The 21,945-nt window shown below is 45.1% G+C and overlaps 1 pseudogene; it reads right to left on the reverse strand.

Annotated features, from left to right (window-relative positions):
• Window positions 1-3,907: 3,907 nt before the first annotated feature.
• Window positions 3,908-21,107, reverse strand: LOC140221134 (uncharacterized; annotated as a pseudogene).
• Window positions 21,108-21,945: the final 838 nt, after the last annotated feature.

Here is a 21,945-nt window from a genome sequence, read left to right on the forward strand (position 1 = left end):
CGGTGTGGCCGCCCGGGCTGGGGTTTTTGGGTGCACTAGCAGAGCGTTCGGCGAATTGCCCCCAAGGGCATTTCGTGGCGCCAGCGCCCGGCCGATGGCGGTATAGTGGGCGGTTGGTGATGTTCGACGGTGGCGTAGCCCTTGATAACACGATGGCAACTCCAGGAGGTAAAAAGGCTCGACCTTTGGCCCGGCGTGGCGGTAGGGCGTGCCCGTGGGCCAAGATCGGGTCTTGGCCACGGCGAATGGCGGCGTCAGAGTGGCAACAGTGCGTGGAGCGTGCTCGCGGGTGTTGGCTGGGCTAACGGTCTTGGCTTTGGCTTGCGCACGCCCGCGGGCTCGAGGTCTAGCCCCGGCCGAGGTGTGGCAACGCGGCTCACGGGAGTTTCGGCGAACCAGGCCCGTGGCGCACGGCGTCACAGCCGGGCGACGCAGGCAGCCCCTGCAAAGGAACTCCCGGCACGATGGCCAGATAGACAGAGCGGCGATGGCAGCTACGGTGTGGCACGGAGGCGGCTCTTAGAGCGATATCACGTGCGGGACCGTGGTGATCGCGCCCGCGGCGTGGAGCAGCAACTATGACGGCAAAGCGGCCGGAAGACTCACCGGCGGCTTGGGGGCGAAGGCTCAACGTGAGGAAGATGGCGGTGCAGTGGTGGTTCGGTGCAGTGCCGACTTGGCGATGGTGGCCGCGTCGTAGGTGGCACCAGCTTCATGGTGTCGGGTCCGGACAGCGGCGACAGTCCGGCTCCGCGGCTCTAGCACTCTAGCGACCTTCTCGTCCTCCCCAGCTCCCTCTTCCTCCCTTTCTCCTCCACCCCCACCCCTCCCCAGTGCCCTTTACTCCTTCCCCCTTCTTCAATTCTAGCGGCGGACAAGGGGAAATACCCCAATTGCAGCTCGGGCAGGGAGAGGCTGGCGCGGGGGCTTTTGTAGGGCACAGCTAGAGTTTGGTGGTGGCGATGCATGGCGGGGAATGTGGGGTGGAGTGACATGGAAGCCATCGGAGTTCGCCAGCGCAAAAGCGAGGTGAGGCTGGTGAGCTCGTGCACAGCGGGGCTGTCGTTGTTGTGCTCATGCATGGCGCGTGCGTCGCGAGCTTGGGGAAAAAGGAACAGGGCAGTGTGCGGCTGATGGGCAGGGCCCAGCAGTCGACGGCAATGGGGTGGAGGATTCCGTATGGTGGGCCGACGGGGTCAGCTGGGCCGGCTAGTTAGCTGGGCTCCAGCCTGGTTGGTTTTGCAAGTGGAGCAGGCTGGAGTGGGCCGACCTGTTGGGCTAACGGGGCGAGCAGGCAGTGGCCCGGGGTTAAGGGGTTGGTAGGCCGGCGAGGTTAAGGGGTCGGCTGGGTTAGTTGGCTAGGGAGGATTCGGCCCAGGTTCGGATAGGTGGTTTAGTTAGTTTAGGTTTAATTCAAATTTGAATTCACTCAATTAAAATCCAAATAAAGGCCAAATAAAGATCCAAATAGCACTCTAGCAAACATATGTTCCTAAGATATTCAATTTAATCCAATTTATATTAGGAATTTTTGGGAGAGATTTAATGAAGACATTATTATAGTTTAAATTTTCACTCCACTAACAACAAAAATTTTGAAATCCACCTTTTTGTAAAATAAACATCTCGTAAAAATATGAGATGTTACATATTAATTCCCAATAATCTTGATAAGTACAGAATTCAAATCATGTTTACCAGACATGTTGAGGTAGATGTCAGTCTAGCTATGATCGACCTCTTCATTTGGTTGATCGTTCGTGCAACCTTGAGCAATCAAGTCCATTAGGTATTTCTCGTCCAACTGGGCCTACTCGTCCACTCATCATGTCATTGTAACTAATATAATATAAAAAGTATTATTCTAAGAAATAGTAGGCATCAATAACTAAAAGGAGAATCAAACACTTAGTACAATTTGTTACAATAAATGACTAAAAATTTATTTACATTGAAGGGAGTGTCATTTACAACCATCATCAAATATTTTCTAAAATTTTATGCACAATTATTACAAAAAATGACTAAAAAATGAATGACTAATAGTTATTAATTTTGTAACTATAAATGACTACAAAAGGAATAAAACACTTATACAATTTGTTACATTTCTAATATTTTATGCACATTTCTATAATTTATTGAACTATTTGATGAATTTCTAATATAAATGGCAAAAAAAATATTTATAATGAAACGTAGTTGTTCACCATCATCAAATTTCTTGGAAATTTCTAGATGTATCAAAGTAATTTTCACTCTTTTGTTGACATTTGTAACAATTCACAAGATACAATAAACATGGCATAATCAATGTTGTACAATTTACAATTAATAGGCTTTTCCAAGAATTTTTCTATATTTTCTAGCTAATTCAAAAAAATTCTATAATTTTTAGCTAATTCAATAATTTTTCTATAATTTCTATCTATTTTCATATATTGCAGAAATAAAAAAGGAAAAAACAAAAAAATGATGTCAGCTGGCCGTGGGCTTACGTGAGCAGAGAAGACGCGAAGCCCGTGGCCGGCCATGCGGTACGGGCGCGGGGGAGGGGGCGACATTGTTGTCGCAAGAGAGGAGGCCAGCAGGGAGGCGGAGGTGGTGCGCGAGGAGGGCTGTTGGCGGAGTGGCCCTAGGTGGAGGTCGGCATCGGCGTCGGGGGAAAGGACGACGACGAGGGTCGGCGGCGCAGCGGGTGGGGCCGGGGCTGGGGGCGGTGCCGCGTGTCATCGGGGGAAGAGGCTGGTGAGGAATGCCGACGGTGGAGTGGCTGTGGAGACGGCCGGGCATCATCGTCGGGGAGAGGCGGAGGGCCGCACGGTGGTGGGAGAGTGTAGGGCGCGCAGCACGAGTCGGGGGCGGCGTGACGGTGGCGGAGCATGTAGGGGCGGCGCCGATCGGCGGCAGGCACGCACGAAGTAGGTTGGGGAGGATGCCGATAGGGAAGAGGAGGAGGGCTGCCAGCAGAGAGTAGTGGGGCCGATGGGCGGCCGGGCGGCGGCGACGGAGCGCGCCTTGGCGCCGATCGAAGCCAGCGTGGTGGCCGAGTGCGTCGGGGCACCAGTTGGGGGCGGCATGATGTCGTCGGGGAGAGGCGCGTCGGCGGTCGCGTGCAATGATGGTGTGGGGGCAGTGGCGTGCGATGATGCGGAGAGGGCCGGCGGTGTAATCAATCGCAAAATTTAGCTAAGTCTTGGGGGAGGAAGACGGTTGAGTTTTTATCCCCCCACCCTTTAGTACCGGTGCTAGACACCACCCGCTACCACCCGCTACTAAAGGAGGGTAGAGCGTGCCAAAGCGAAACTGCCCCCCTTTAGTACCGGGCGTTGTTATCACCCGTTAGTAAAGGGATTTGTAGCCCGCTATTTTAGCTTCCCGCCTAAACATCTTTTTCTTTTTCTTTCTTTTACAATTTCTATTGTAATAATTTATTACGTAGTAAATCAAATAACATTCATAAAAACAAAAAAAATTGTTAGATTTATGTTTATTATATATACACTATAAAAATATTAGATGCATTTGAATATCAAATGTAGTAAAATTATTAATTTTAACTTATGTTAACTTTAAAATTCGAAAAATAGATATTTTGACCATACAAAAATTTAGAAGAATAGTTGATGTACTGTTATATTAACATGTTTACCATGACTTAATCATGTACTTGTTTAATTGTACATAAATATATTATTTAATGGTGCTAAAAAAATCGAAATATTTAATATTTTAACCATTCAAAAATTAGTTCTTGTTTAATAGGGTGAGATTTTTACAAATAGTATTGTTAATAAACCCATAGGATACATGACATATCATTACAATGTGTTATTATATTAATTTGTTCCTTTGTTGATAACTACAAAACACAATATAATGGTTCTAATACATTACACGTCATCATCTAGCGGAATGTTAATAACCTTCTTCTTACGAACGTCCGTTAGTTGTGATCGCGGCGTAAGTATGGAGTGTCCTCTTTGGCTAACAGGATGGTTGGGTCAGCATCGACTGAAAATGGAAGAAGATCATCGAGCTGATCATAATCTTCTGAAATGTTAGTCTTGTCCTCAACTCCAACGAATTTTCTTTTCCCTGGAAGAACTATGTGGCGCTTTGGCTGGTCATCTGACTTATTAGCATCCATCTTTGTTAGTTTGCTTGATATGTTTTTCACATAGAAAACTTGAGTCACATCATTGGGTAGGACGACTGGTTCGTCTCTATATCCAATCTTGTTGAGGTCCACTATTGTCATCCCATAGTTGTCTGTCGTTACACCTCCTCAAGTAAGTTTCACCCATTGGCATCGAAATAGAGGGATTTTCAAAGGTCCACAGTCCAGTTCCCATATCTCCTCAATCACACCATGGTATCTGTCTTTTTTTCCATTTTTGTCTATTTCATCTATACGAACACCCCTATTTTGGTTTGTACTCTTTTGGTCTTGGGCTCTCGTGTAAAATGTGTACCCATTTATCTCGTATCATTGGAATGTCGATACTAAGATAGATGGACCCCTAGCCAACCATGCTAGTTGTTCTTCAATTGTGTCATCACCCATTAGTCGTCGCCGCAACCAAGAGGTGAAAGTATCAATGTGATGACGTGTAATCCAGGCCTCAGTCTTCCCTTAGTTTGAGGACTGTACAAAAGCCTTCTCTGTTTTGTACTCCTTCATATATGGAGCCAACAGGGATGATTATTGCAGGACCGTGAAGTGTGCTTTACGCCATGTACTCTCATCGATGTCCATCTGAACTTTCCTCCCTAGTGTGCCCTTTGACTTGAGCCTCCCCTCATAGCGTGATACAAGGGCTCCAATCAAACTCAGGTCATCAATAAAGTCAACACAAAACTCAATGACCTCCTCTATTCCAAATCCCTTCGCGATGCTTCCTTCTGGACGGGCACGATTACGAACATATTTCTTCAGAACTACCATAAACCTCTTGAAAGGGAAAATATTATGTAGAAATGTAGGACTGAGAACAAAAATCTCTTCAACAAGGTGGACTAGAAGGTGGGTCATGATATTAAAGAAGGAGGTGGAAATACCACCTCAAATCTGACAAGGCATTGCACCACGTCATTCTGTAGCTTTAGTAGATTGTTTCGATGGATTGTCTTATGAGAAATCATGCTGATGAATGTACATAGCTTCATGATTTCCATTCTCACATTCTCTGGTAGAATACCCCTTAGTGCAACAATCAGCAATTGTGTCATCAGGACGTGGCGGTCAGGGCCTTTAGATTTATGAATTTCTTCTCTTTAATATTTCTTATTCCCTGTACATTCGAGGAGTAGCCCGATGGGATCTTGATACTATTCAAGCACTCAAACATGCTTTCCTTCTCTTCCTTGCTGATAGTGTAACTGGTAGGATGCAAGTAATGTCTATCACCTCTCTTTTCCCGATGTAGGTCATCTTGTTGTTTCATACGTTTCAGGTCCGGACGTGCATCAATTACATCCTTTGCCTTTCCATATGTACCTAGGAAGCCAAGAACGTTCATGCAAAGATTTTTCGTCAGGTGCCTCACATCGATTGCATTACGGACCTCAAGGACTTCTCAATAAGGTAGCTCCCAAAATATAGACTTCTTCTTCCACATGGGTGCATGTCCGTCTGCGTCGTTCGGAATAGGTTGGCTACCAAAGACTACCCTCACATCCTTTATCATAGAAAATACACGTTTACCATTACGGTGAACGGGCTTAGTACATTTTTCTTCCTCCTCTACAAAATGGTTCCCTTTCTTTCTTAATAGATGCTTAGAAGGAAGAAATCCACGATGGCCCATATACACGACCTTCTGACTGTGTTTCAAATATATGCTGCAAGTATCATCTAAATAGTGTGTGCAGGCTCAATATCCCTTGTTTGTCTGTCCTGACAAATTACCAAGAGCAAACCAATCATTGATGATTACGAACAGCAATGCTCGTAGATTAAAATTATCCTTTTTGTTCTCATCCCACACACGTACATCTTCTTCCTTCCATAACATTAAAAGTTAATTAACCAATGGTCTTAGGTAAACATCAATATCGTTGCCAAGTTGTCTTGGGCCTTGGATAATTACCGGCATCATAATAAACTTCCGTTTCATGCACATCCAGGGTGGAAGGTTGAACATATATAAGGTCAGAGGACATGTGTTATGACCACTACTGAACTCACCGAATGGATTGAATCCATCTATATTTAAACCAAACCGTATGTTCCTTGCATCCTTTTTAAACTCGAAAAATTCTCTATCAACTGTTCTCCACTGGGACCCATCATCGGGGTGTCTGATCATTTGATCTTGCTTACGTTCTTCTTTGTGCCAATCCATCAACTTTGCATGTACCATGTTTCTGAACAAACGCTTCAAGCGTGGTACTACAGAGAAATACCACATTACCTTCGCAGGAAGTTTCTTCTTGCTAGCCTGCCCCTCAACATCACTGGTGTCATCTCGCCTAATCTTATAACGTAGCGTTTTACACACAGGACAAGCCTCCAATTTCTCGTATTCCTTACCGCGATAGAGGATACAGTCATTAGGACATGCATGTATCTTTTATACCTCCAAACCCAGAGGGCAAACAACCTTTTTCGCTTCATAAGTTGAGGACGGCAATTCGTTTCCCTCGGGAAATATATTGTTTATAATTTTTATTAACTCATCAAAACCCTCGTCACAAACTCCATTTTTTCCTTCCACTGCGATATTTCCAGTGTGGTACCCAACTTTTTGTGCCCCTATTTGCAATCTGGGTACAACAATTTCTTATGATCATCTAACATACGCTCAAACTTTTTTAACTCCTTCACATTCTCGCAGTCTTTCTTTGCATCTCGCAACACCTAACTTAGATTATCGGTAGGACCTTCTTGTGCAACCATCTCTTCTTCAGCCCGAGCTGAAGGAAATAGCTTGGGCAGGAGGAAGAAAACGCTTGATTTATAGGAGAGAAGTTAGTACCAGTTGGTAGCTCCAACCGGTATTAAAAATCACCCATTAGTACCGAGTGAAGCCTCCACCCGGTATTAAAGACCCTTAGCCATATTAGTACCGGTTGGAGCCCCCAACCGGTACTAAAGGGGTCACGGCGGTTTCTAAAGACTAGCCGTTAGATCCAATACTAATGCTCATATTACTCATATTAGTACTTGGTTAAAACCAACTGGTAACGAACATTGAGCTGCAGAGATCGAGTCGACGATCTCGCAAGGGTCCGATCGAAGAGGCAAAATGAATCTGCAAGGTTCTGAGGAATTCTTATGGCAATGTTTCGGAGGACTCTAGTATATAGAAGCTCGGATCTCGGTTTATAGAGCACCAGTTAGTAGTGGATCGAGTAAAAATCACAGAAGAAGGCAAAGGGATAAGGTGGCGTGGAGAGCGCGAAAAAAGAGAGTCGCCGAAGAGGTGGAGTTCGTTGCGGACGGAATCTAATTTCATGCTTATTTTTTTCCGTGCAAGGCCAATTTTGCCGTCGGAGGCGAGCGAAATTGGCTCTCCCTCGAAAGCCCCCCGTATATCCTTTGAATGCCCATCGAAAGCCCCCAATATCATTTGAGTACCCATCGAAAGCCCCCTATATCATTTGAATGCCTTAAAATTAACCTTGTAATATATGAAACCTATAAAGGTAGTAGCGCCAGTGAATATGCTGTCACTAAATCACCAAAGTAAAAAACGATAGCATATGGCTATTTTCCTTACAAGCCACATTGCCTAACACTTAAAAATATATAAGCTACATGTTGAGTAAAGGAATAGCGTTAGATATGACACTACTGGTCCAAACGCGCACGTGAATATATACGCTGCTAATTAAGTCTGTTCCAGAAACGGTCATAACTTATATCGATAATACGGTGTCTTAATAACAAACGAAATGGAACATAAAACTAAATCGTATTTTTACACGTACGACTGAATTACGGATGGATTCGGATCGAATACGGATGTAATCGAATTCGGATAGCACTATTTACCACATTTTAATTCGAATTCGAATACGGATACGAATATTATCGAATACAAATACAAAATGAATGGTTCGAATTCGGATTCGCATTCGGATACTTGCTTGTCTTATAACATATCGTTTATAACATATCGTCACAACAAGTGTCAATTTTGCTTTATGGTTTTATAGTTGATCAAAAATCATGTTAAAAGTAGGGAGTAAATTATGAGCATAGTGCATAATAAATATCTTATTAAAAATAACATATTTATTAATAAATAGTTACATATATCAAAATAAATATAAAAATAAGTATTTCCATAAATATATATCATTTAATAATAAAATAAGTTCATTAATACATTTAAATATGATTTATTATTTAATAAATAATATAATGTGTTTAAAATTAATATAAATAGTTATATTAAAATTAATTAAACTTTATAATTATATATCACTAGTAATATTAGGTTAACATAATTACTAATTTGTCATATGGATAATTTTTTAATAGTTTAAATGGTGCAAGTAAATATTTCATTAACAATATTAAAATTAACATCATTTGTAATTAGTATTTAGTAATATAAATAAGTTTTAGATGGGTTCATTAGGTACTTTATTCTTTGCGGATACGGATAGTGTCGGATATTTCATATTTTTGTCGAATACGAATCTGGAATCGGATAGAGAAAAACATTAAAAATTGAATACGGATACACCCATTTAGACATCCATATTAAAACAAATACGGATACGGATATCCATATTTAACTAAAATCGAATACGGATATCGAATAATTCAGATTTTCTGCCATCCGAATCCATCCTTGGACTGAATGCACGCAAAAGGCTGCAAATGCACATCAGAATTGATCGATCTTGTGCTTTCCCATGCGTGGAGTTATATATAATGTTTAATCTGGTCCCGTTGAGCTCTGCGTCAGCATCAAATTATACTTGTACCACCGAATTTAGCTTCATTTTCGACAGGCCACTTAATAGCATCACACCCTCCAGAGAGCCAAACTAAATAGAATTTTACCAGTGTTTTTTCTTCAATACTCCCTCCATCCCAAATTACTATTCGTTTTAGCTTTTCTACGTACGTAACATAACAGTAGCTGTTGCCACTGTCCATTCCTGCAAATATATATAAAAAGTGACGGTAGTGAAACTAAATATAATAACTTAGGACTCACAGTTTCATGTCTCAATACGAAGTTATCCAAAATGTGCTTGATGAGTGATGGCAGCTGTGCTTCCTATGAATCCGTTTGGATAAAATGAATGAAAGCGACACATCTCGAAATCCATTTGGACTCAGTAGTGCATTTCTTTCTTTTTTTGCCGCGACCGGCGACGGCAAGGTTGCTGTCTTTCTTTTTGCTATACTGGGATTCTGGGCACTATACTGGTAAACTCCATGCAAGTTTGGCACAACTTCCGCCAAATTAATTATTAAAGGTAGCCGGAAATGTACGTGGAGTGTCAACACGCATGCGTGATCAATGCGCTTCGGAGGTAGGTTAGGAGCTGTTTGGATGGGATGGGATATAGTTATATAAATCTGGATAGTAGTCATAGATATAAGAGTCCAGATTATAAACTGATGCGTCTAACTCCATTTTTATTAAAAGAAAAAGGAAAGAAAAAAATCCTCAATATTTTAAGGTGGTTCAAGGATAGTTGTGCAGTGTTTGCAAGCTCATTGAATTAAGTACGTGGGACTGAACTAAAAATTTATATGTAGTATTTGTCTAACTCCATTTTTTAAAGAAAAAGGAATGAAAAAATCCTGGATACAAATCGAGATAAGAACATATTTCAAATTAAATTAGACGACAAATTAACATGGACAAAGCAGAAACTTTTACGTAACGAAAAATCCGTCTGAACTAAATAAAAAGTCCCTCTGAACCAAATTCTAAAGAAATCGGATCGTGACCGTTCGATTTCACTACCTCTTTTTTATAGTGGCTTGCTTTAAGACAAAAAGAACGGCATGTGGCAAATGTGCAAACCAACGGCTCTAAAAGGTGGTCATATAAATAGCTATAACTGAGTGTCATGTTGTGTAGCCCGTTAAGAACATATTAAAAATGGTGCCATATAATGGACGCCCAGAGAAGTTTCAACGATGCAAAATTTTCCCTTTGCCTTGAAATTTGGACGCGGAATAGCCCAAAAAGTCGTCTCAAATAAAGGGTGTAAAATGCATGTCCTAAAAAGATAGGGAAGAGAAGCACGAAGCACAATATAATCCAGAACAATAAATGGGAACCTCCACCGAGTGGTTGGGTGAAGATAACTGTGGGTGGGGCCTTCTCACTGGAAACTCGCCAAGCAGGTGTGGTGATCATCATCCATGATGAACTCGGCAGTGTCATTATGTTAGATTGGCAAAGTTGGGAGTTAGGGGTGAAGTAAACAAGGGCTAAAGTGAAAACGAGGGTGAACGTAACATTGCACTAGCAAGTTGTGTTGGCCTCAGGTTGTCCTTTGTTGCTGCCCTGTCACGTCGTGCGTACCAAAAAGCTGGGGATATTACGCGTCAACGACCTGTAAATGAAACCGTGTGTAGGTGTTTGGATACTAGATGCTAAACTTTAGCAGTGTCATATCGGATGTTCGAATGTTAATTAGGAGGATTAAACATTAGCTAATTATAAAATAAATTGCAGAACCTCGAGCTAATTCGCGAGACGAATATATTAAGCATAATTAATCTATCATTAACAAATGGTTATTGTAGCATCATATTGTCAAATCATGAACTAATTAGGCTCAGTAGATTCGCCTTGCGAATTAGACTCCATCAGTACAGTTAGTTTTATAATTAGCCTATATTTAATACTACTAATTATTATTTAAATATCCGATGTGAGAGATGCTAAATTTTAGCCGGTGATATCCAAACAACAACTATTGTGATCAACGACGCGGCGGGCCGTCGCCGTACCGTACCGGGTCAACTTTTGCCCCTTACGCTTTCCTTCGCGCGCTCCAGTTGCTTAGCGTAGCGGCCAAGCAGGCAAACATTGCGTTGCTCGCTCCCGCCGCTCGGCCGGAGCCTGCAGATGTGCAACGCCGTACGACGTCGGCAGGCCGAACACGCGCCGCCGGTGATGCACCGCCGCGCCGACCGCCGGCCCATTATTCGTCATACGCCTGGGACGTCGGGCCACACGCGGCGGAGTTAGCTGAGGCTGTCGCTCGACCTGTGGTGGTCAACGAACGAGTCGCCAGATCACCTGGGCGTGAGGTGGCCAGATCACGCGTGGGTGGGGTCGTGCTTGCAGCCGATGGACTGCGTGGAACAGATATCATATTGTTTGTCGCCATATCTTGGCTTCCGTAAAAAGGCCATCCCGCGTTTGGAACATAAAGATATTCTTGGGGAGCGATTCCCGTGGGTTTTACACTGACTCACTGAGTGTAAACCCGGCGAAAGTATTCAAACTTTGTTTGGAAATCACCAAGATACGTTCCCATGGGAATTGGGAAGTTGTTAATGAGAATAAATTACCTCTCCGATCAGCTAATAACTCACATGCTATTCTCCAAAAAAATCACTTCTGAAAAAATTCAGATGCTAGACAGTAATATAATACTTCCTCCATTATAAATCATAAATCGTTTTGGCTTTTTAGATTCATACATTTTTATTGTACAAAATATATAAATTAAAAAACGAAAATAACTTATAAAATGAATATTTTCACAGGCTGCTGTGTGTACCGGTAAATATTCACTTTTTGACAGTGTCCGGCAGTGTGTTTGAATATCCATTTAAACTTTTGGAAACGGTATATATAATTTCATCTTAAAATACAATCAAAGTATAGTACAACTTTGCTAATATAGTAATTTATTTTGAATACATGTTCTATACCAATAATCAGTAGTTAAGATACAACCTGGTTACCAGATCGACATCAACAAAATGGCATTTCATTGTGATTGGAGAGGACAGTAAAACTAGTGTGTTTGGTTTGAGGGTTCAACTAGGTTGGAACGGGTTTGAGCTACGTAGACCTACATTTGGTTGAAAAGTGAAGTAAGTTGGGTCTGTCCCTCAAGGGAATATTCCAACCATATGCGGGTCGAGTGCGTCCATCCAAATCGAGCGAACGCATCCCACCCACATGGACGGCATGCTGCTCCGTTTCGTGCGAAAGTGGGTGCAGGCGCGCGCTTGGCCTCCGGCACGGCTCAAGGCGGCGCGGTGGTAGGCCTCAGGTGCGCTGGAAGCGGGCGCCTGGGGGGCCGGCGCGCCTGAGGTCGGCCCCGCGGAGGCCGACGTGGGGAAGGTCGGCACGGGGAAGAGGAAGGGTGGCTGGCAGCGCATGCAGCCGTGCGCGGAAGAAGCAGGTGGAGGGACAGAGGGGCAGCGAGCGGCACAGGGAAGAGGCAGAGGCGGCAAGCAAGCGGCGTAGGAGAGATGGGTGGCGGGCGGTGCTGTGGAGAGGTAGGCACGGCACCAGCGGCAGTGAGGAGGCGGGCCACCCGGTGGAGGAGCGGACGGCGCCAGCAGCGTGAGGGAGCGAAGGTAAGAAGATGAGGAAGAAGATAAGGCAGTGGAAAAAAAATAAAATTAAAGGAGAATGACAAGTGGGTCCCACCAATGATATGCGGGCTCCACGTAACGGTTTAAGGTGGCATCTATCCCATCCCACTTAACCCCTACAACCAAATAAAAAACTAGGTTGGATCCATGCTCATCAAATAAACATGGGATGGGTAGAACACAACCCAAAAAAGTGGGTTGGAGCTGTTCCAACCCACTGGATTCCAAAAACAAACACATGCTAGATGTAGCGATTTGCGCGGGGTAGTCTAATTTTCGTGTGACCACACGGAGGCTTCGGTCCGATCAACCCACTCCCATGTGCATCCAACATCCCTTTCTCCTCCGTTCTCAATAAAAAAATATTTACAAAACTTTTCACACAAAAATTTATGGGACAAAAGTTTATAGAAAAATATTCGCATGCAAAAGTTTATGAACAAAATTTTGAGAAACAAAACTAGATGAAAAGGTTTTGGAAAACAAACATTTAGAGAAAAAGTTTTGAAAAAAATTTAGAAAACTTGTAGGAAAGATGTTCCGAAAATAAAAAATTATGAACAGAGTTTTGGGAAAAAGTTTCGAGAAATATGGAAGCAAAATTTTAGAAAAAAAATTACGAAAAGAAAAAGAAAATCAGCCTGACGCCGGCGGTGCCAGGCGAGCTCGCCTCGGCGCTCCCGGCAGGGGAGATCACCACGGCAGCCCGCGCGCTGCCGCCCCTGGTAGGAGAGCATGCCTGGGCCTGGCGCTGCCGCTCCCCACAGGGGATCTTGCCACGGAGACCCGCGTGCTACCGCCGCCAGTAGGAATGCTCGGCCCAGCCTGGTGCCGTCGCTTCTCGCGGGGGAGCTCCCCTCCCCGGCGTCGTTGCTCTCGATGTGGGGAGGGGGAATCCCAGCGACGGCAAGCTATCCCATCGGACTGCCTGCCGCGAGCTCGTTTGGCCCGCATACCCCCGCCCGTTGCTGTCGTACATACATCTATGGACCCACCATATGGTTTGGACAGTCCCAAATATGGAGCTGGACACCGAGACACATCTGAGATGGAGACCATAGCGCAGGGCGGTATAGTCTACATGGAAAGATAGGAACTAGTCGAGGATTAGGAAAGTACTCTCTGTAATAAGACTAGAATTCCTCTAGTCATATCCGACTAGTATTCTTGTAAATCAACCGACTTGTAACTCTGCCCCCGACTATACAAGGCTAGGCAAGGACCCCCTCCAAACTAATTCAATCCAACCAACACACAGGACATAGGATATTACGCTATTCAGCGGCCCGAACCTGTCTAAATCGTGTGTCTGTGTTCACCTTCGAGTTCCAGATCTTGACGAGCCCCACCAACCAAAACACTACCTCGGCCACCCCCCTCGGTAGGTTGATGGGTCTAAACACCGACAACTGGCACATTAGGTAATCTCATATTCTCATCGAGAATTCGTGGGCAAACTCGATGTCACAAGTCGTCATCAAGTCTATCATCGCTTTCAAGGAAAGCACGACGTTCATCTTCAGCTCCTAAGTCTACATCGTGGATGGAAATAGAAGTTTCCACCGCTACATTGCGCTGGCCCCAGAGAAGAAGGTTTCAACCGTCAAGCTCCAGTGCTTGCACTGGAAGACCTCGTCGAAAATTTTGACGAATTTTCAATCTCTAACCTAGTCAGAGGCTGGGGGGGACGAGTCCAAGTACAACTCAACTTCTCTCTCCAATCAATCTAGCTCATGCAAGCCGGTGTTGCAGCCATCACACGAGTTAGACTACCCCCAATCTCGACTCCCGTTCGGACTATGCAACACAGCCACTATCTATTAGGCAGCCATGTCCATATTCCAATCCAACTCAGATAGGATCGAGGACCTCGACTTCTACTCGGACTTAGACGAGGAGACGCCTTTATTAGGCCCGCAGTAGGACCTGGTAATCACATCTACTCCACAAGGCAGATTCGCCTACTAGCCTAACATGAAGCCACCAGCCCTTACCAGAGATGACGATTCTCGCCTCATTACCTATCTCGATACACTCTCATTCCAAGAGGGAGCTCCTCTATGGCCCATCTACGAAGAAGACGGCACCACAGAGGTCATCACGTCAAGCTTAGGAAGCTATTCTCCAGAACAAAAAGTCTTTGCTGTCCTTGGTGCTACTGATGAAGACGAAAATCAACGGGATAGGGACCAACGACACAAGCGTTATCTAGATGAGGTGCCCAATGACGAGTTGACTGCTGATGTAGTCGGGGAGGAAACTAAGCCCAAAGGACAACACGTATAGCAAGGAACGCCTTAAGAGAAGAGCGTCGCCGTCGCCTGAGGGAAGCCCTGCCGATCCGAAACCTGGATGATGCCTTCGAGGCAGTCCAAGGGCATCAACATAACACTCCCCTGGCTATTGTGTCATGCATCAATCTCTTCTCGCGAGCAATGCCTCAGAACAAGTACACTCGCGCGCTCGTAGAACTAGCCGAGCGAGCATACGAGCAACTTGATTGCCAAAATCCTATACAATTGGTGGACTGCTCAAAGCGAAGCCATCATGCTAGTAGCTGGAGGCCAAGTCAGATTGGCAATGACCCCCTGTGAAGACCAAGTCAGATTGGTAACAACCCTTTGCACAGATCAGTTGGAGGTGCTAGACCAAGTTAAGCTGGAGGTGAAGGAAGCCAGGTAGGACCATCGGGAGGTCGTGGCCGCCGAGGCGGTCATCCAGAGCCCGAACACCCCATAGAAGACCTCCGCAATAAGATCAACTCCAACCATGACACCCACACAATCATCAATAGCCGACGCCACAAGCACAAAGAAGAAGTAGATCACCTAGGAGATGACATTGATGGGTTTCCCGGCTTCTCCAGACGCGTCAAGAGGACAGTCCTACCTGAGAAGTTCAAACTCCCGGGAATCACCAAGTATGATGGCAAGCAAGATCTAGTCCAATGGCTCCGATGCTACTCACTAGTAGTACAAACCGCCGACAGCAACAAAGACACCAAAGTAGTCTACTTCCCCATTTGCATGGAGGCAGCGCCTCTGACATGGCTTGAGTCACTTGCAAGAAAAAACTCCATAGACTCGTGGGAAGATTGAAAATGGTGTTCATTAGCAACTACACTGGGGCAATGCAGCGTCCTGGCAACAGAATCGACTTGTCCTAGATCAACCAGCAGCAAGGTGAGACTCTGAGAAGCTACATACGCCGTTTCTTTGACAAAATGCCACAGTCGTGGATGTCACAGAGAACGACTTCCAGAACAGCCTCTCCGACCGCCGGATGTTCCAAGACTTCGAAAGGAGGCACCCAAGTAGCGTCAAATCCTTAAAGGTCATGACTTAGACCTGGGCAGACGAGACGAAGAAGACAAGGAGATCGAAAAGTTTGAGTCCAACCGCAGCAAGGGCCAGAACAATAACAACAATAACAATAATAGCAATGGCCAACACAACGACAAGAACCATATCGCCCCAACAACAACAACCACAGTAACTACTCAGGGAGTTAGAACTGCAAGCGCAAGCCAGACAACACAATTGCAGCGATGCAGCGCTCGTCCAAAAACAGTGGCAACGAGAACTCAAATAGGCCCTCGTTCAACGAACTCCTGAAGAAATAGTGCCCGTGGCACCTGTACCATAAGCACTCTTCGTGGGATTGCTTCAACCTGCGCAAAGACAAGGACAAAGCTAAGGAAGAAGAAGATGACGGGGAGAACAGCAACTTCCAGAACCTGGCAAACATGGTCAATGTCATCTTCAGCGGTTCATCGGGATTCCTCACCAAGCGGTCCCAAAAGCTCACCTTATGGGAGATCCTGTCCATTAAAACGGCGACGCCTACTTTCCTAAAATGGTCCGAGGTGCCTATCACCTTCTCCAGGATGGACGAGTTTCTCAGACCCAGGGCGCTATCCTCTCGTCCTAGATCCAGTGGTCGTAGCCTCCAAACTCACTAAAGTACTCATCAATGGTGGCAGTGGCCTAAACGTCCTGTGTGCCAAAATGTTGAAAAAGATGGGCCTCGACGTCACCAACATGCTCACCCCTATGAACTCTCCAGTCTACGGCATTGTCCCTAGCAACACGGTTGTACCCCTTGGTTAGGTGATCTTGCCAGTTACCTTTGGGACCAAAGACCACTACCGGACGAAATGCATTAGATTCGAGGTGGCTGATTTCAAAATATCATACCACGTCATCCTTGGAAAACTAGCACTGGCCAAATTCATGGCTATCCTGCATTATGTGTACTTAGTACTCAAGATGTCAGGACCCAAGGGAGTACTTTTCCTGTGTGGAGATTTGAAAAGATCATACGACTGTGACATAGAAGCTGTGGAACTCACAGCGACTACTCATGTGCCAAACTCAATGATGCAAGTCTTCACAGCACCCAAGAAGTTGTCCAGTGAAGAACTCGAGGTACCAGAGAAGAAGTCTGGGGTAGCTAGGGTCAAGCCGATGAAAGAAGTCGACATCAAAGCCATTGACCTTGATCCAGTGGTAGCTCCAAGATAGTCCTGATAGGCACAAGACTGGATCCTAAATAGGAAAGCGTGCTCATCAGCTTCCTTCAGGCCAACCGTGACATCTTCATGTGGAACCAGAGGACATGCTGGGGGTGCCTAGGGAGTTGATCGAGCACTCACTAAGAGTAAATCCAAAAGCTACACCGAGGAGGCAGCACCTACACCGATATGCCCAAGACAGAATGGAAGCCATCAAAGTAGAGCTGGCAGAACTACTCGTAGCAGGCTTCCTCAAAGAAGTCTTCCATCCAAAGTGGCTCGCCAATCTCGTCTTGGTCAAGAAGAACAACAACAATGAGTGGCTGATGTGAGTCGACTATACCGACCTTAACAAGCACTGTCCAAAGGATCCCTTCGAGCTCCCGAGGATTGATCAAGTCATCAACTCCACAGATGGTTGCGCCCTACTTTGTTTCCGTGATTGCTACTCGAGGTATCACCAGATAGCTCTCAAAAAAGAGGATCAAATCAAGACCACGTTCATCACCCCATACAGAGCTTCCTACTACATGACAATATCGTTAGGGCTGAAGAAATACTACTACTCACCAGTCCAGAAGCTGCTTTACGCAATACTACTCACCTCGCGGAAGCTATGACACTACTTCCAGGAATATAAGATCTCCGTTGTCACCAACTTCCCCTTGGGAGAAATTCTCGACAATCGGGATGCCACAGGCAGGATCTCAAAGTGGGCAGTCGAACTCAGAGAGCTATCCCTGGAATTCAAGCCTCAGACTGCTATCAAGTCCCAGGCCCTAGTTGATTTCATGGCAAAATGGTAGGAGAATCAACTACAAACACAAACAGAGCGCCTGGAGCATTGGGTCATGTACTTTGATGGGTCGCTCAAGCTTGAAGGTGCTGGTGCAGGAGTACTCTTGATATGCCCCAAAGGTGAACAACTCAAATATATCCTGCAAATCTTCTGGGAAGTATCCAACAACGAAACTAAGTATGAAGTGCTTCTGCACGGCCTTCGCCTGACAGTCTCGCTAGGAATCAAGTGATTGTTGGTTTACAATGACTCACTGGTGGTGATCAATCAAGTCAACGACAAGTGGGACCGCCACAATGAGAACATGGATGCATACTGCCTGGAAGTGCGCAAGTAGAGAACAAGTTTTGTGGTTTGGAGTTACACCATGTCATCCACGACAACAATGTAGCCGCGAACGTCCTATCCAAGCTAGGATCTACTCGAGCTCAAGTACCAACTGGGGTCTTCGTCCATGATCTACGCAAGCCATCCATCACGGAGTCGGCACAATCTATAACCACCGACCCTTGTCCATCTGAACCTAGTCGGGAGGTCATGATGATCGACGTAGACTGGATGGTACCCTTCATCGACTACATCAAAGAGCACAAGCTACCTCCAGAAAAGAAGGAAGCAAAGGAAGTCTCACGACACAGTAAGAATTATGTTCTAGTCAGAGACAAGTATTCAGAAGAGGCGCATCATCAGGGGTGCTCATGAAGTGCATCTCACGGCAAGATGGCAAGGATATCCTGGAGGAAATACACAAAGGCATCTGCGGCAACCATGCATCCTCATGAACAATCATGGGTAAAGCTTTCAGATTAGGGTTCTATTGGCCTTCAACTCTCATTGACGCCGAGGAACTAGTCCGCCTATGTCAAGGGTGCTAATTTTCATCAAGCAGCAACACATCCCTACCTACAAGCTGATCACCATAACACCATCTTTGCCCTTTGCAAGTTGGGGGCTTGACATGATTGACCCTCTACCAACTGGGCCGGGAGGGTTCAACCGAGTTCTAGTGGTCATCGACAAGTTTGCCAAGTGAGGTGAAGCCAGTCACCTGCCCCAAAGTAAACAGAGTACTCGACTTCCTCGACGAGCTTGTTCATCATTTTGGCTTCCCCAATCACATAATCATGGATCTGGGTTCAAACTTCAACAACCATGGGTTCTAGGAATACTGCAAGAATAGTGGGATCGATGTTCGGTACACCTCCATCACTCATCCACGGGCCAATGGCTAGGTTGAGTGCACCAACGGTATGGTTATGGACGCTCTCAAGAAAAGGCTGCATGACATCTCCAACACCAAGAGAGGCAAGTGGCTCAAGGAGCTACCCAATGTACTCTAGGGGCTACGTACCTAGCCATGCAAGCCTGCAGGGCAATCACCCTACTTCCTCATCTATGGATCTGGAGCTGTGCTGCCTGCTGACGTCATGTGGAAATCCCCAATAGTCGAGGAGTATGAGGAAGTTGCAGCAGAAGAAACAAGGTGTTTAGACATTGACAACCTCGAAAAATCTCACTGCGTAGCACTCATGTAACACCCCAACCCAATATACCATAGTAGTTGAAATTGTTGGCCAATGTGATCCAATTGTGGTTGTAGTTGGTGGATTTAGTACCACCTTGGAAGTTTAGGGGGGGTGAGGGCCAGCATATAATCCTTGTTGTTCCAAACATAGCACATCTGGGTTAACCCTTTTGCATGAAGCGAGGACGAAAGTGTAAGAGAGGTGCTATGCATATGCAGACATGTTCCATGTTAGGAGCTGGGCCATAAGCAGATTTTGTAGTGTGGTGTTACAGTATGTGACACCAGCCCAATTTGGTTGTGGCCATTAGTGGCTCATGAGCACAAGTGCGCATGTTTAGTACCACCTTGCTAGTTGAGCAAGGGTGGAGCCTACTTATAAGCCTTTGTCCTCCAGCCATAGCACCTTCGGGTTAACCCTTTTACATGAAGCAACGATGAAAGTGTAAGCAGGGTGCTATGAGTACATATGCCCACCCCTAGGAAGGGCTGGGCGGTGCGACTTTAGAGGACGGGGTGTTACAACTCGTCCAGTCTGCAAGATACCTCAAAGGACTTCGCCGCTACCATGATTGAAACCTCAAGGAACGATCATTCAACATAGGTGACATGGTCCTTCGCTGTATCAAGGACACCAAGGGGCTGCACAAGCTCAATTCACCATGGGAGGGGCCTTTCATTATTTCCAAGGTCACTGGATGTAGATCATATCGGCTACAATACCCCTCTGGTGAAGACGTCGACAACTTGTGGAACATCGAGCAACTCTATCGATTTTATCCTTAATCTAGATTTACATATTCATGTAATCGGCCATCAACCCTAGTTGTAGATTTACAATTCAATAAAGTAGTTATATATTTATCATAATTCGACTACTTATCTCTGCCTGATTGTGGCTTGTAATAATAACTCTATAAACTCTAACGAGCTATTCACCTCCTTGGACAAAATTGTCCAATTGCGACTTGTAATAACAAGTCTGCTCGAGCTATTCAGCTCTCTAGGCAAAATTGTCCAAACGCGACTTGTAATGACAAGTCTGCAATATCACCATGAGCTATTCAGCTCTCTGGGCCACATCGCTACACCTCGGCTTGTAAAAACAAGTCTACATATCCTCAAGGGTTATTTAACTACCTAATCAACCACTATCTAGACAATTCTGTCTAGCCGCAACTTGTAAGAACAAGTCTGCAGTTCCGGGTTTTCATGAGCATACGTCGATACAACCCATAGAGGTTGTAAAAAGATGAGCCTTATTTACGAATTCTCAAAGAGACTACTCATCCATAGGTCTGCTACCTAGATAGGCTGAATACTAGCACTCTAAAGATGGAGAGCTTAAATACAAATAACCTATATTGGCATTTGATACGGCTAACATTAGTAGCTTTGTGTGCAAACAACTACATCGATTACATGAGTACAACTCAGAATTGCTTGTACGATGCACACAAACAAGTTGCAAAGACTTAGTTATATTACATCACATGCATTACTACTTATTCATTACAATACTAAAGTTTGTTTACACGCAGAATTACTCAAGGTCTAGTCGTTTGGCTACCTCTTCAACAATGGGGGCCATCTCCTGCATGTACTGCTTGAAGGCTTCATCAGAGCAGTAGTTTGCCACGCCTTCAGCATTTGGTGTCAAATTGGCTCCCAGGTAGAACGACTTCACAAAGCTCAGCACTTGCTGGGATATCGACTTCACCATCTTCTGGACATAGCCGGTCACCTTTTTTTGGCATGTCTTTACGTATTTTTGATAGAGGATGTGGCTCCACACCTTCAACTGGAGGTGCTATCATATCCGCAATGGGTTAGGTGGCTTCAAAAATTTTCTTCAAAGTAAACAAAGCAGTTTTCGCCTCTGCCTCACAATCCTTCAAAGTCTCCATGGCTTGGACCAAGTCAGCTTCGCCGTCCTCGTGCATTTTCTTCTCCTTCCCAAGGTGATTCTCCAGTTTCTGAATGTGAAGAACAAGCTTGTCATGCTGGTCAGTCACACGGTAATAAGTGTTCTTCCAATCCGGAACCTGCGCCTAGAGATCCTTCTTGGCCTTCTTCAAAACTATACATTGATGTACAAAAAGTGTTAAAGAGAACAAGGTAGAATCAACACACACAAGTCACAAGAGCAAAGGATTACCTTTGACTTTCTAGCGCAAGGTTCTCTTCTGTCCAACAAGGCGATCCTTTTGTTCAGTAATCTCCTGGATGTGATTACAGTACTCGGTGGTCATGCCATCAAACTTCATTAATAGTTGTGAGGAGTACACTTTCTCTTTGGCAAGATCTTCCTCCAGCGCTTCTGCACAAAGTACCATATCTCCATATCTTTCAAGCATCTGCGACTTGCGGCGGGAGCGCTTAATGATGTCCTACAGCACAAAAATTAGTACTCGTGTCAATTCATGAGCACAAATTTATTGATTATCTCCAACAAGACAAGGGCAAGAAGATATACCTGCATATAGTTGCCTAGGTGATGATGCGACTCCATCATCAGTGACACCATCTCTGGATTCAGTAGATGGTCGTCGATCAATTGG

The sequence above is a fragment of the Setaria viridis genome, chromosome 9 (assembly GCF_005286985.2).
Source record: "Setaria viridis chromosome 9, Setaria_viridis_v4.0, whole genome shotgun sequence".
Lineage (NCBI taxonomy): Eukaryota > Viridiplantae > Streptophyta > Magnoliopsida > Poales > Poaceae > Setaria > Setaria viridis.